The sequence below is a fragment of the Pecten maximus genome, chromosome 3 (assembly GCF_902652985.1).
Source record: "Pecten maximus chromosome 3, xPecMax1.1, whole genome shotgun sequence".
In the NCBI taxonomy this organism is placed as follows: domain Eukaryota; kingdom Metazoa; phylum Mollusca; class Bivalvia; order Pectinida; family Pectinidae; genus Pecten; species Pecten maximus.
In genome coordinates, this window is record NC_047017.1 from 31,515,755 (window position 1) to 31,529,344 (window position 13,590).

The 13,590-nt window shown below is 36.4% G+C and overlaps 1 pseudogene; it reads right to left on the bottom strand.

The window, feature by feature from the left end:
- LOC117322709 overlaps nt 1-8,379 on the bottom strand; it is a 44,522-nt pseudogene extending 36,143 nt beyond the window's left edge.
- Between the last annotated feature and the right edge of the window lie 5,211 nt (nt 8,380-13,590).

Consider the following 13,590-nt stretch of genomic DNA (forward strand, 5'->3'; position numbering starts at 1 on the left):
GGTATTCGAGTTTTCCGAGTTTGAGTTAACGAAGTTCCACTGTATATCTTTTTTAACTTAAGGAGTGAGATGATCAGAAATGGAAGTACATGTATAGTCATTTTTCTATATAAAATTACTTCCCCTTAGATTTTGTTACTCGCTTCGCTTGCAATGTGTGTTGCTCAATTTAAAATGTCGTTCACACACTTTTCTCCACAAGATTTATAAAAAGTTGGCAAGCATGGTATGTAAGTCGAAGTATAACTTCTGTTCCTTCAGTAAAATTCTATATGAATATACCCTAAATTCATCTTTTTTCATGTCACCATTAACAGGGTTCAACATTTAATGATCAGATATCTTATTGATTTTCAACTCGATAAATAACACTTGTCAGAGGTCGGCTTTGTCATGTGTGTCAAGGTTATTAACAGACAGGTATACAGGAAACTGTTTGGTGAAGCAGGGTGGTGAGGAAAGTTTGAACATAGGTAGATGGAGGGAATCCCGACCTGTCTGGAGTAGATTTGTAAGACTTTGGTGATGGGTCCATCTTCCTCATTCACTAGAAACTGTACAAGTAAGGCAGGTAGTTTATCAGGTTCATCCTCGTTCAGGTCCAGATCCCACGACAACTGTTCGTATGGTATGGCCAGAATAACAGTCTGAAAAATAACATAGCAATTTACTACCATTATCTTAAGGAAAACAGTTCTGACATTGTAAGGACAACAGTTCTGACATTGACATTGTAAGGACAACAGTTCTGACATTGTAAGGACAACAGTTCTGACATTGACATTGTAAGGACAACAGTTCTGACATTGTAAGGACAACAGTTCTGACATTGTAAGGACAACAGTTCTGACATCGACATTGTAAGGACAACAGTTCTGACATTGTAAGGACAACAGTTCTGACATCGACATTGTAAGGACAACAGTTCTGACATTGACATTGTAAGGACAACAGTTCTGACATTGTAAGGACAACAGTTCTGACAATGTAAGGACAACAGTTCTGACATTGACATTGTAAGGACAACAGTTATGACATTGTAAGGACAACAGTTCTGACATTGTAGGACAACAGTTCTGACATTGACATTGTAAGGACAACAGTTCTGACATTGTAAGGACAACAGTTCTGACATTGTAAGGACAACAGTTCTGACATTGTAAGGACAACAGTTCTGACATTGACATTGTAAGGACAACAGTTCTGACATTGTAAGGACAACAGTTCTGACATTGTAAGGACAACAGTTCTGACATTGTAAGGACAACAGTTCTGACATTGACATTGTAAGGACAACAGTTCTGACATTTTAAGGACAACAGTTCTGACATTGTAAGGACAACAGTTCTGACATTGACATTGTAAGGACAACAGTTCTGACATTGACATTGTAAGGACAACAGTTCTGACATTGTAAGGACAACAGTTCTGACATTGTAAGGACAACAGTTCTGACATTGACATTGTAAGGACAACAGTTCTGACATTGACATTGTAAGGACAACAGTTCTGACATTGACATTGTAAGGACAACAGTTCTGACATTGACATTGTAAGGACAACAGTTCCGACATTGACATTGTAAGGACAACAGTTCCGACATTGACATTGTAAGGACAACAGTTCTGACATTGACATTGTAAGGACAACAGTTCTGACATTGCAAGGACAACAGTTCTGACATTGACATTGTAAGGACAACAGTTCTGACATTGACATTGTAAGGACAACAGTTCTGACATTGACATTGTAAGGACAACAGCTCTGACATTGACATTGTAAGGACAACAGTTCTGACATTGACATTGTAAGGACAACAGTTCTGACATTGTTAGGAGAACAGTTCTCATATTGTAAGTATAATGATTCCGACATTGACATTGTAAAGAAAAGATCCCCCTGTGTAGATGTGACCCTGTTACCCTGTGTTCCTCGTGTATGACACAGATCCCCCCTGTGTAGATGTGACCCTGTTACCTTGTGTTCCTCGTGTATGACACAGATCCCCCCTGTGTAGATGTGACCCTGTTACCTTGTGTTCCTCGTGTATGACACAGATCCCCCCTGTGTAGATGTGACCCTGTTACCTTGTGTTCCTCGTGTATGACACAAATCTCCCCTGTGTAGATGTGACCCTGTTACCTTGTGTTCCTCGTGTATGACACAGATCTCCCCTGTGTAGATGTGACCCTGTTACCTTGTGTTCCTCGTGTATGACACAGATCCCCTCGGTGTTGATTGCCACTAGGACATCCATCTCCGGAAATCCGATGGAGAATACGTTGGTCATCATTGTACTAAATTTACCACATGGCTTCTGTAGCACTGCTTCAAAGTAAGCACTCCTGCAATGATACCCCAGATTAGAATTCGGTTAAAATATATTGAAACAACCATGTTTATGTTTATCACCTATCTACAGCAGATAACCCTTGGTATACCTTTTAATAAATTTGGTTTATTGTTGAGTGAAAATCTTATTACCATATGAATGGTCAGCGCTACCATTTGATACAGCAATGCCACAAATTTCCTTAAACCTTGTGTAATATGTTAATAATTCTACTGTGATGTCACATATAATTCATGACATATATCGCATAAAATATATTGTTTTGATTTCATGTGTGAGACATAGCCACTCATGTAAGATCCTCTATTTCAATACCGCTACTAAATGATGGCTCTTTCTTAAAGGTGAAAGTGGAACTTATTTGTGTTTGGGAAAAGCTGGGTAACTACCACAAGCAAACACTAAACTAAAATGATAGTCAATTTATGTACTGGAGTACACAAGTAATGTATATACGATAAACCTTCGATTAGTTCGAACATGCGGATAGTTCGAACACACATTTTTTTCTAGAAAAACAATATTTTTTAGCTAGTAATAGTTCGAACTCTGGTTGTTTATAACCGACAGTATTTCGGATAGTTCGAACTTGTCAAATGAAGAACGTAAAGTAAGATTTTTTTCTGCAAATTCAATTGAAAGCTCGCGACGACCGGCCCAGAAAAAATGCTCAAGACTTAAATTTGATCAACAGGCACGTTTAGATTATTGAATTGTATTCGTGATCATTAGAATGTGTCTGCGATTTAATATATGCCACATATTTTAGCGTTAATTCAGTTTTTTTACATAGCAAAATACACCACACACGAGACAGCTGATTGCAAATTTAGGCCCCGACAATGTATAAATAACATGCGATATTTGTACTCGCGATGTATGGCAAACTAAGATATCATCCGTTTATTTTCAAATATAAGTAGTGTTAACTTAGTATTATGATTACTAATTGTGACTGGACATGTACATCTCTTAATTATGGCCTATCAAGGTCTTGCCTGAAAACCAGCGACCTCACACTAGTAAGCAGGCCACGCGAGGTGTCGCTTGCTGTAAAGTTGAAAGGATCGGCTGCCCGGTCGTGCTGAGTGACGTGATAAGCATTCATATCCAGTCGAAACAATCCACAGGTGTCCCAATTAGTGATGGATAATTTTGCAGGTATCAAATATGTTAATACGACTGGCCATATTTAAAAGCAGACATGTTGATGGTCTGACCTAATTTTATCAACATATATCGCCTATTTTTACAGTAGTGCTTTCGTAAACGCAACAGGTTATGTAGACTATGCTTTCGATGTATTAAAGAGACCATTTATTACAATGATATAGCGGTAGTTTCTGATTCAGATAAAACATATAACCATGCAGAGATTATACTGTACAAATGATAAACTTTTGTGTCACAAATGAAACGTGTACTGTACTGTTTTGGGGCCTATAGCTACTACACATTGCCCGAGCGGCTTCGTGCAATAACCATCATAATTATCGCGAAATGAAGAACATTTAACGATCAATTAACATTGAATTAAATAAAATACTATCATTTTACTTATTTATAAATGTGCCATTGTTCAGACCGCCGTTGTTACGTATCAGATTTACAATGGGTGTGTTTGTGTTACTGCCGAGATTTTCGCCGATATCGGCTCGGATAGTTCGAACTCGCGCTTATTTTCTGAAGCATAATTTCGAATAATACGAACAGGTTCGTCAATATTTATTTAATTTTGTTTGAACTAACTGGAGGTTTACCGTAATCCTAAATATTCACTAATAAAAATGACATCTGCAGATAAGTGGCACTGTCAGCTTTAGAATTTAAAGAACTAAACACAAGCTGTTGATTTTAAGGGGGTGGTAGTTACTTAGACCCGTACCCATAGAAGGGATAAGTAGAACAGATGTCAAGGTAGCGGAGATACAGCTGAGTACGCTCCTCCTCCCCGATGTTGTTAGAAGCCTGCTGGTGAACCTGCTCTAGGTGAAGACCATTGTATTTCCCATGTGTCCTCTTTATTGTGTCCATCAGGGATTTCTTAGGTTTGTAGATATGAACTGGGTAGTATTTGTTGATATCACCCCTGAAAGACATTGTTACAATGATAATAGATGTACATCACTACACCATGTTGATCAGTTCACTAGTTTGTTAGTTAGTAGATGCTCATAGATCTATAAATAATAATCATTAAAAGAAATTCTCCAACAAAAATTAAATAGTATCACATGTATAAGTGGCACACTTTTTATTTTACAGAAAATAAATTACAATTTCAAGTCTAAACTGAATAATTTTGCAATATTATCATACCACATACATTGTTAGTCAACTTGTAACCATGAAAGCTACTAAAATTTAGAAACCATGAAAATTACAACACTTTGTTACAGTTAAAATGCTCCACAGTAATTGCTAAACCAAGACTTGCATCAATATAATTCTGGTGTTGTTTGTTACAGTTGTAAATTCTCTATGAGAGATACCAACCAGGACTTACTTGTATGATTCTGGAGTGTGTTACAGTTGTAAATTCTCTATGAGAGATACCAACCAGGACTTACTTGTATGATTCTGGAGTGTGTTACAGTTGTAAATTCTCTATGAGAGAAACCAACCAGGACTTACTTGTATGATTCTGGAGTGTGTTTGTTACTGTTGTACATCCCCTTCTCTATAAGAGCCTGTATTCCAGCCAGGATGTCGTAGTCTTTATCTGACATGATGTACCGACCATCGATTACGTTGAATTTAGCCTCATGGTACAGGAGTAATAAAACATCATCTGTAGCCAGCTGCCAGAACTGAAACACAGAACACTTGTCATCTAGTCTCTGGTCCAGGATTCATTGCATCCCAGAATTCAATCTGTGATGATAATTACATAGTCATAGTGTCTAATTCAGTATCATATCCATCGTGACCTGGTGTTTTAATTAGCAATGCATGTCGATAGTAACTTGGGAGTACTAAAGGAAAATAAATACATGTATAAAAGGTGCTACCTTTTTTTCTTCCTTCAGGGATAGGAACACATTCCTCTGGAACATCACCACTGGTTCATCTGACAAATAAAAAGTTTACATGTTCTTTTAGTAGTTAACCACAGCAAGTCAAAGTTCATTATTTTATTAAGTAAACAATCAAATCCATAAGTCAAATTAATATAAGTTAAATTTGAGTTTTCAGTTTTCCAAAATATGTCAATCAGATTCTTCAACAACAGCTATCACTGGGCCTTGCTACCTTGAATCTTTGTCTGTTTTTACAATCCCAGTTCTGTATACCAATAATAATTAAGCTCAGTATATATGTGCCAAACTCTGTCAGACATTTGGACAAATCATATGTTATGCATGCACATTGTTCTGCAATAAGAATCCAAAAGACCATGGCTGTGAAAAGTACCCATAGTAGCTCTTAGGGTAGAACTTTGACTTTCCCTTCGATAAATTTGTCCTTTAGCATCAAAGGGGCCGCGGTGGCCGAGTGGTTAAGGTGTCCCGACACTTTAACACTAGCCCTCCACCTCTGGGTTGCGAGTTTGAAACCTATGTGGGGCAGTTGCCAGGCTCTGACTGTGGGCCGGTGGTTTTTCTCCAGGTACTCTGGCTTTCCTCCACCTCCAAACCTGGCACGTTCTTAAATGACCCTGGCTGTTAATAGGACGTTAAACAAAAACAAACCAAACAAACCAAACCTTTAGCATCAATCAAGACCTGCCACTACACTTACCTCGAGAAACTTCATCTGTTTTTGCATCTGTATACATGCTGCAAAACTCATCCCAAAGCTGTGCAAATTGAAATGCTTTGTGGGAACGCTTCAGTCTGAGCTCTGCAAGAAGCAGTTAATATAAAATTAGTATCATACTACAAGAAACTGAAGCCAGAAATTTAAAGACACATCAAATAAGTTTATTTTCTTTATTTCAATGACAGGTAATTATATATAAACAATGCTGTGTTTGGTTTAGAAGAGAATATCAGTTTTTGTTTGGCTTAAGGAGAATATCAGTTTTTGTTTGGCTTAAGAAGAATATCAGTTTTTGTTTGGCTAAAAGAGAATATCAGTTTTTGTTTGGTTTAGAAGAGAATATCAGTTTTTGTTTGGCTAAAAGAGAAAATCAGTTTTGTTTGGTTTAGAAGAGAATATCAGTTTTTGTTTGGTTTAGAAGAGAATATCAGTTTTTGTTTGGCTAAAAGAGAATATCAGTTTTTGTTTGGTTTAGAAGAGAATATCAGCTTTTGTTTGGACTAAAGAGGAAATCAGTTTTTGTTTGGCTTAAAGAGAATATCAGTTTTTGTTTGACTTAAGGAGAATATTAGTTTTTGTTTGGCTTAAAGAGAAAATCAGTTCTTAGACAAGTGTAGGCATGTTAAAGACTATTATTACTAACTCTGTACTGACCTAGCAGTGGGGAGACCATCCAGATTGAAAATATGTTATCCACGAAGTCAGGCAATTTGCGGTGCTCTTTGACAATTTCAAACAAATCCCCAGCCTCTGCAAGCTGTCCATTACCTTCCAAGTTGACATGAATTCCCTTACGATCTCTCTGCCAAATGACAACTTCAACATCTGAAAGAGTAATTTTTAAGTTATATCATTAACAATTATGAGGAAATACATGTACTGATTAATGGCTAAGGCAACATTCCTATTTTTCATGAAGTTTATGCAGCATTGAAGTTTAAACAAATTTTTAACAAACACAATAAATCAACTTCATCTGAATCAACAGCTTTATAAAGTGAAACAAGTCCAAACTAATTATTATTATGTCTTACAGATTTGTCCACTATAATGTTTTAATCTTACTGTCAGATTCTAGCATGCCAGGGTCCAGCTCTCCTCCGACAAGGTGGTCATGCTCGAAGTCAGGGTGACCCTGTATGGAAATGATTACATGAATAGTCGGGAAATACATTTCATACTATAATTTTGTTTACCAACACAATCTTTTGTTTGTTTATTCAGCGTTTCAAGTGATAGAACAAAATATTAGGAATATGTTTTGATGATGCCATCACACATAATAATACTGCTTTATCAAATACTGATAAATGTGTTGTTTACATAGTCATCTGTAAGTATGATTATGATGGTCACATCCAAACACTAGCTAGCATCACATCTAAATACCCAATATACTTCTTATATATCCCACTATATATGTCCATATATGTAGGACATTGGAAAATCCCCACCAGCTGCTTGCTAATGAGGGTGATGGTTCAATCCAGAGTCCCAGGGGACCGTCTTCTGCTCGATTCTATTCCCCAGCCACATCAATGTCTGGCCAAACTGTGTAATATCTACTGTCCAAGTTGAAGAGTACTCGTATCTTCGCCATGAAATTTCATGAATGTGACTCGCACATGACATACAAAGTACAACCAGCAAAGCTAACTCCATGCTCGAATTCTTGACATGTATACAATTTGTGTCAGTGCCTATCATTACTTAAACTCATGATCACTGCATACAGATCATAAGTGGGATTTCGTCTAATTGGGAATACAGCTCAAAACTATCATGGGACGCTTATAAAAAACAACACCAGTTCATTGGGAGTACAACATCCTGCAGACAGACTGGTCTATAGCATGAGATTGTTGACAGGAAAGCAGTACATGTACTACATGTATCAATGCTAGAAAAACTACAGTCTCTAGCTACCACTACTGAAAGGCCATTGGAGAGATCATTGACCATTTTGTCCGCACTAAGTTACCAGCATAACAGAAGTTGTAGCTGTTTAAATCATGTTTAACTTCACAACAAAAACACTGATGGACACAGATAATTTGTAGGGGTACATGTTGTATGAAAAATTACAATTATGTTATCAATTTTTATCTGACTTACTGATCGTGTTTGTTCAAATTTAAATGTTCTATTGTCAACCCCAGTGAGTTTTAAGGAGGGTCCTTCCTGTTCAGCAAGCACATCTTCACTTTTACCCGTCGCCATGTTGTAATAAAGACTAAAACAAACCAGTGCCCCGAGGCGATAAACTACACTGTTTATCACCTGACAAGTATCTGTATACCTTCAGATCATCAAACCCTTCATCTATCTTAATGTCACGCATGGCTGGATGCCTTCAGGTGGTCAAGGTACTTTGAGAGGTTAGTTAGCATTCAGGGATGTATGTATGAATATATTAAGTATAAAGTAAGATATCACTGTCATTTAAAGCAAACATTTAGACACATACTTCGATGTGTTATGTACATGTTTGAGAATGAAGCAGGTCAGTGAAATTGTAAACAAACCGATGTCAGGTAAAACGTTACTAGGCAGACACAAATCATTATTCTTAAATATTTGATTGGAATATCAGTGTTAACTTAATTAACTGGAATGATTAGTTTTTTAAGTTCGGTAAATAAGTCGCCATTTCTACTGAAAAATGTAGAAATGCCTTAAAAAATACTTCAGTTGGCAACAACTACCTGTTTGTACGCCATCTTGAATCCCTGAGAACTAATAACAAAAACTACTTCTGGTTTCAAAATTCCGGAAATAAATCAAAGATGCCGGTTTCTTCATTTTTTCAATGTCGCATATGTGTGGGAGTCTGATTCACTTTGTGGTGACATTTTACCAACATATTAAATAAAAAAAGGGACGTAAAAAATCACTGAAATTAATAATTCAACAAATCACATTTTTAAAGGCAATATAGTGTAATCTCTTAAAATTAATATCCAGTCAAAGTTACTGTCGTATCGGACACAATTTCCAATAAAATATTAAAACAAAGTATCAAAGATCAAGTGTTTAAATATATTAATCAAGTTACTTATAATATTCAAATGTAATTAATATGCAAACGTGATTAATATTATAATAACTTTCATTTATCAAGTTGATTAAAATTACAAAGCATATCAAATATAAAGAAATAAATTTTAATATTACTGCTGTGTCTATTTAGGACATTTGTTTCATTAATATTGATATAATTAATATGCAAATGTGATTGATATCATAACGACTGTAATTTATCCAAGGACATATTCTGATATTTTATTAATCTTACAAAACATATCAAATATAAAGATTAGATGTACAAGTAATAATATTCCTATTTCAGATATATATTTTACTTTATGGTACTATATATTGATATGAGATATATCTACATCTGGAATACTCAGGTTATTTTTTTAATATAAGATACAATTTATTCACAGAACATTTATCATTTAATTATATTAAATAAGGCAACCACACCCCATCAAATCAGTTATGCCAGCATCTAATCATCTAATCAGTAATCAATATTGTCAATACCTAATTAGTAATTAGTGATGTCATCATTTAATCGGTATTCAGTGGTGTCTTCATTTAACCAGTAATCAGTGATGTCAGCATTTAAAATCAGTAATCGGTGAAGTCAGTATTTAATGCGTAATCAGTGATGTCATCATTAACCAGTAATCAGTGATGTAATAATTTAACCAGTAATAATTTAACCAGTAATCAGTGATGTAATCATTTAACCAGTAATCAGTGATGTAATCATCTAACCAGTAATCAGTGATGTAATCATTTAACCAGTAATCAGTGATGTCATCATTTAACCAGTAATCAGTGATGTAATCATTTAACCAGTAATCAGTGATGTAATCATTTAACCAGTAATCAGTGATGTAATCATTTAACCAGTAATCAGTGATGTAATCATTTAACCAGTAATCTGTGATGTAATCATTTAACCAGTAATCTGTGATGTAATCATTTAACCAGTAATCAGTGATGTAATCATTTAACCAGTAATCTGTGATGTAATCATTTAACCAGTAATCAGTGATGTAATCATTTAACCAGTAATCTGTGATGTAATCATTTAACCAGTAATCAGTGATGTAATCATCTAACCAGTAATGAGTGATGTAATCATTTAACCAGTAATCAGTGATGTAATAATTTAACCAGTAATCTGTGATGTAATCATTTAACCAGTAATCAGTGATGTAATCATCTAACCAGTAATGAGTGATGTAATCATTTAACCAGTAATCAGTGATGTAATCATTTAACCAGTAATCAGTGATGTAATCATTTAACCAGTAATCAGTGATGTAATCATTTAACCAGTAATCTGTGATGTAATCATTTAACCAGTAATCAGTGATGTAATCATCTAACCAGTAATGAGTGATGTAATCATTGAACCAGTAATCAGTGATGTAATCATTTAACCAGTAATCAGTGATGTAATCATTTAACCAGTAATCAGTGATGTAATTATTTAACCAGTAATCAGTGATGTAATCATCTAACCATTAATCAGTGATGTAATCATCTAACCAGTAATCAGTGATGTAATCATTTAACCAGTAATCAGTGATGTAATCATTTAACCAGTAATCAGTGATGTAATCATCTAACCAGTAATCAGTGATGTAATCATTTAACCAGTAATCAGTGATGTAATCATTTAACCAGTAATCAGTGATGTAATCATTTAACCAGTAATCAGTGATGTAATCATTTAACCAGTAATCAGTGATATCAGTATTTAACCAGTAATCAGTGATGTCAGCATTAACCAGTAATCTGTGATGTCATCATTTAACCAGTAATCAGTGATGTAATCATATAACCAGTAATCAGTGATGTAATCATTTAACCAGTAATCAGTGATGTCAGTATTTAACCAGTAATCAGTGATGTAATCATCTAACCATTAATCAGTGATGTAATCATCTAACCAGTAATCAGTGATGTCAGTATTTAACCAGTAATCAGTGATGTAATCATATAACCAGTAATCAGTGATGTAATCATTTAACCAGTAATCTGTGATGTAATCATTTAACCAGTAATCTGTGATGTAATCATCTAACCAGTAATCAGTGATGTCAGTATTTAACCAGTAATCAGTGATGTCAGTATTTACCAGTAATCAGTGATGTAATCATTTAACCAGTAATCAATTATGTCAATACATAATCAATAATCCATGATGTCAGCATTTAATCCATAATCAGTGATTCCCCTGTGTAATAAGTGATATCAGTATGTAATAAGTTATTAGTGATTCCCCTGTGTAATAAGTGATATCACTATGTAATAAGTAATTAGTGATTTCTCTGTTTATAAATTGATATCACAGAGGTGAATAAACAAAACAACCAATTGAATCTTTGTATTGTCATCTTGGTACATTCAATTGGTGTCCTGAGCTCTACTGTCTGTATTTGGTAGGGTGTGTGGAGTATTTGGTAGGGTGTGTTGTGTATTTGGTAGGGTGTGTTGTGTATTTGGTAGGGTGTGTTGTGTATTTGGTAGGGTGTGTTGTGTATTTGGTAGGGTGTGTTGTGTATTCGGTAGGGTGTGTTGTGTATTCGGTAGGGTGTGTTGTGTATTTGGTAGGGTGTGTTGTGTATTTGGTAGGGTGTGTTGTATGTCTGGTAGGGCGTGTTGTGTATTTGGTAGGGTGTGTTGTGTATCTGGTAGGGCGTGTTGTGTATTTGGTAGGGTGTGTTGTGTATCTGGTAGGGTGTGTTGTGTATTTGGTAGGGTGTGTTGTGTATTTGGTAGGGCGTGTTGTGTATTTGGTAGGGTGTGTTGTGTATCTGGTAGGGCGTGTTGTGTATTTGGTAAGGCCTGTTGTGTATTTGGTAGTGTGTGTTGTGTATTTGGTAGGGCATGTTGTGTATTTGGTAGGATGTGCAGAGTATTTGGTAGGGTGTGTGGAGTATTTGGTAGGGTGTGTTGTGTATTTGGTAGGGCATGTTGTGTATTTGGTCGGGTGTGTTGTGTATTTGGTAGGGTGTGTGGAGTATTTGGTAGGGTGTGCAGAGTATTTGGTAGGGTGTGTGGAGTATTTGGTAGGGTGTGTTGTGTATCTGGTAGGGTGTGTTGTGTATCTGGTAGGGTGTGTTGTGTATCTGGTAGGGTGTGTTGTGTATTTGGTCGGGTGTGTTGTGTATTTGGTCGGGTGTGATGTGTATTTGGTAAGGCCTGTTGTGTATCTGGTAGGGTGTGTTGTGTATTTCGTAGGTGTGTTGTGTATTTGGTAGAGAGTTTGGTGTATTTGGTAGTGTGTGCTGACGCGTGTATCTGGTAGGGCGTGTTGTGTATTTGGTAGGGTGTGTTGTGTATTTCGTAGGGCGTGTTGTATGTCTGGTAGGGTGTGTTGTGTATTTGGTAGGGTGTGTTGTGTATCTGGTAGGGTGTGTTGTGTGTTGGTAGGGCGTGTTGTATGTCTGGTAGGGTGTGTTGTATATTTGGTAGGGTGTGTTGTGTATTTGGTAGGGTGTGTTGTGTATTTCGTAGGGCGTGTTGTATATCTGGTAGGGTGTGTTGTATGTCTGGTAGGGTGTGTTGTGTATTTGGTAGGGTGTGTTGTGTATTTGGTAAGGCCTGTTGTGTATCTGGTAGGGTGTGTTGTGTATTTGGTAGGGCATGTTGTGTATTTGGTAGGGAGTGTTTATGTATTTGGTAGGGTGTGTTGTGTATCTGGTAGGGCGTGTTGTGTATTTGGTAGGGCGTGTTGTGTATTTGGTAGGGCGTGTTGTGTATTTGGTAGGGTGTGTTGTGTATTTGGTAGGGTGTGTTGTGTATTTGGTAAGGCCTGTTGTGTATCTGGTTGGGTGTGTTGTGTATCTGGTAGAGTGTGATGTGTATTTGGTAGGGCGTGTTGTGTATTTGGTAGGGTGTGTTGTGTATTTGGTAAGGCCTGTTGTGTATCTGGTAGGGTGTGTTGTGTATTTGGTAGGGTGTGTTGTGTATTTCGTAGGGTGTGTTGTGTATCTGGTAGGGTGTGTTGTGTATTTTGTAGGGTGTGTTGTGTATTTCGTAGGGTGTGTTGTGTATTTCGTAGGGCATGTTTGCTAGTTTTCTGCCCCCTTTCTTTTTGTGTCTGTACCCTAACCAGTGTGATTTGACTCCTGTTCCTTCAGCTTTCACCTCCTACAGTCCCTAATGGATCCATACAAGGTAAGTTCGCTAGCGGTGACATGTTCTGTCCCATGTGTGGAGTCTGTGGTTTGGTGACTTTAAGTTAAACTTCTAAGATTAGTTTCACCCTATAGAAATATTAATATAAGTTAATGGTTCCATGTTTCCTACCTGTTCTTAAGTTTATTGAGGTCATTATAAATGATCACAGAGTGTTTGGCTTCAACAGGATCCATGGTTTGGGAGGATAACAGACATCTTCAGAAATGGCTGGAGGTCCCTCTCAATATCACGGCACCAAGTTGGAT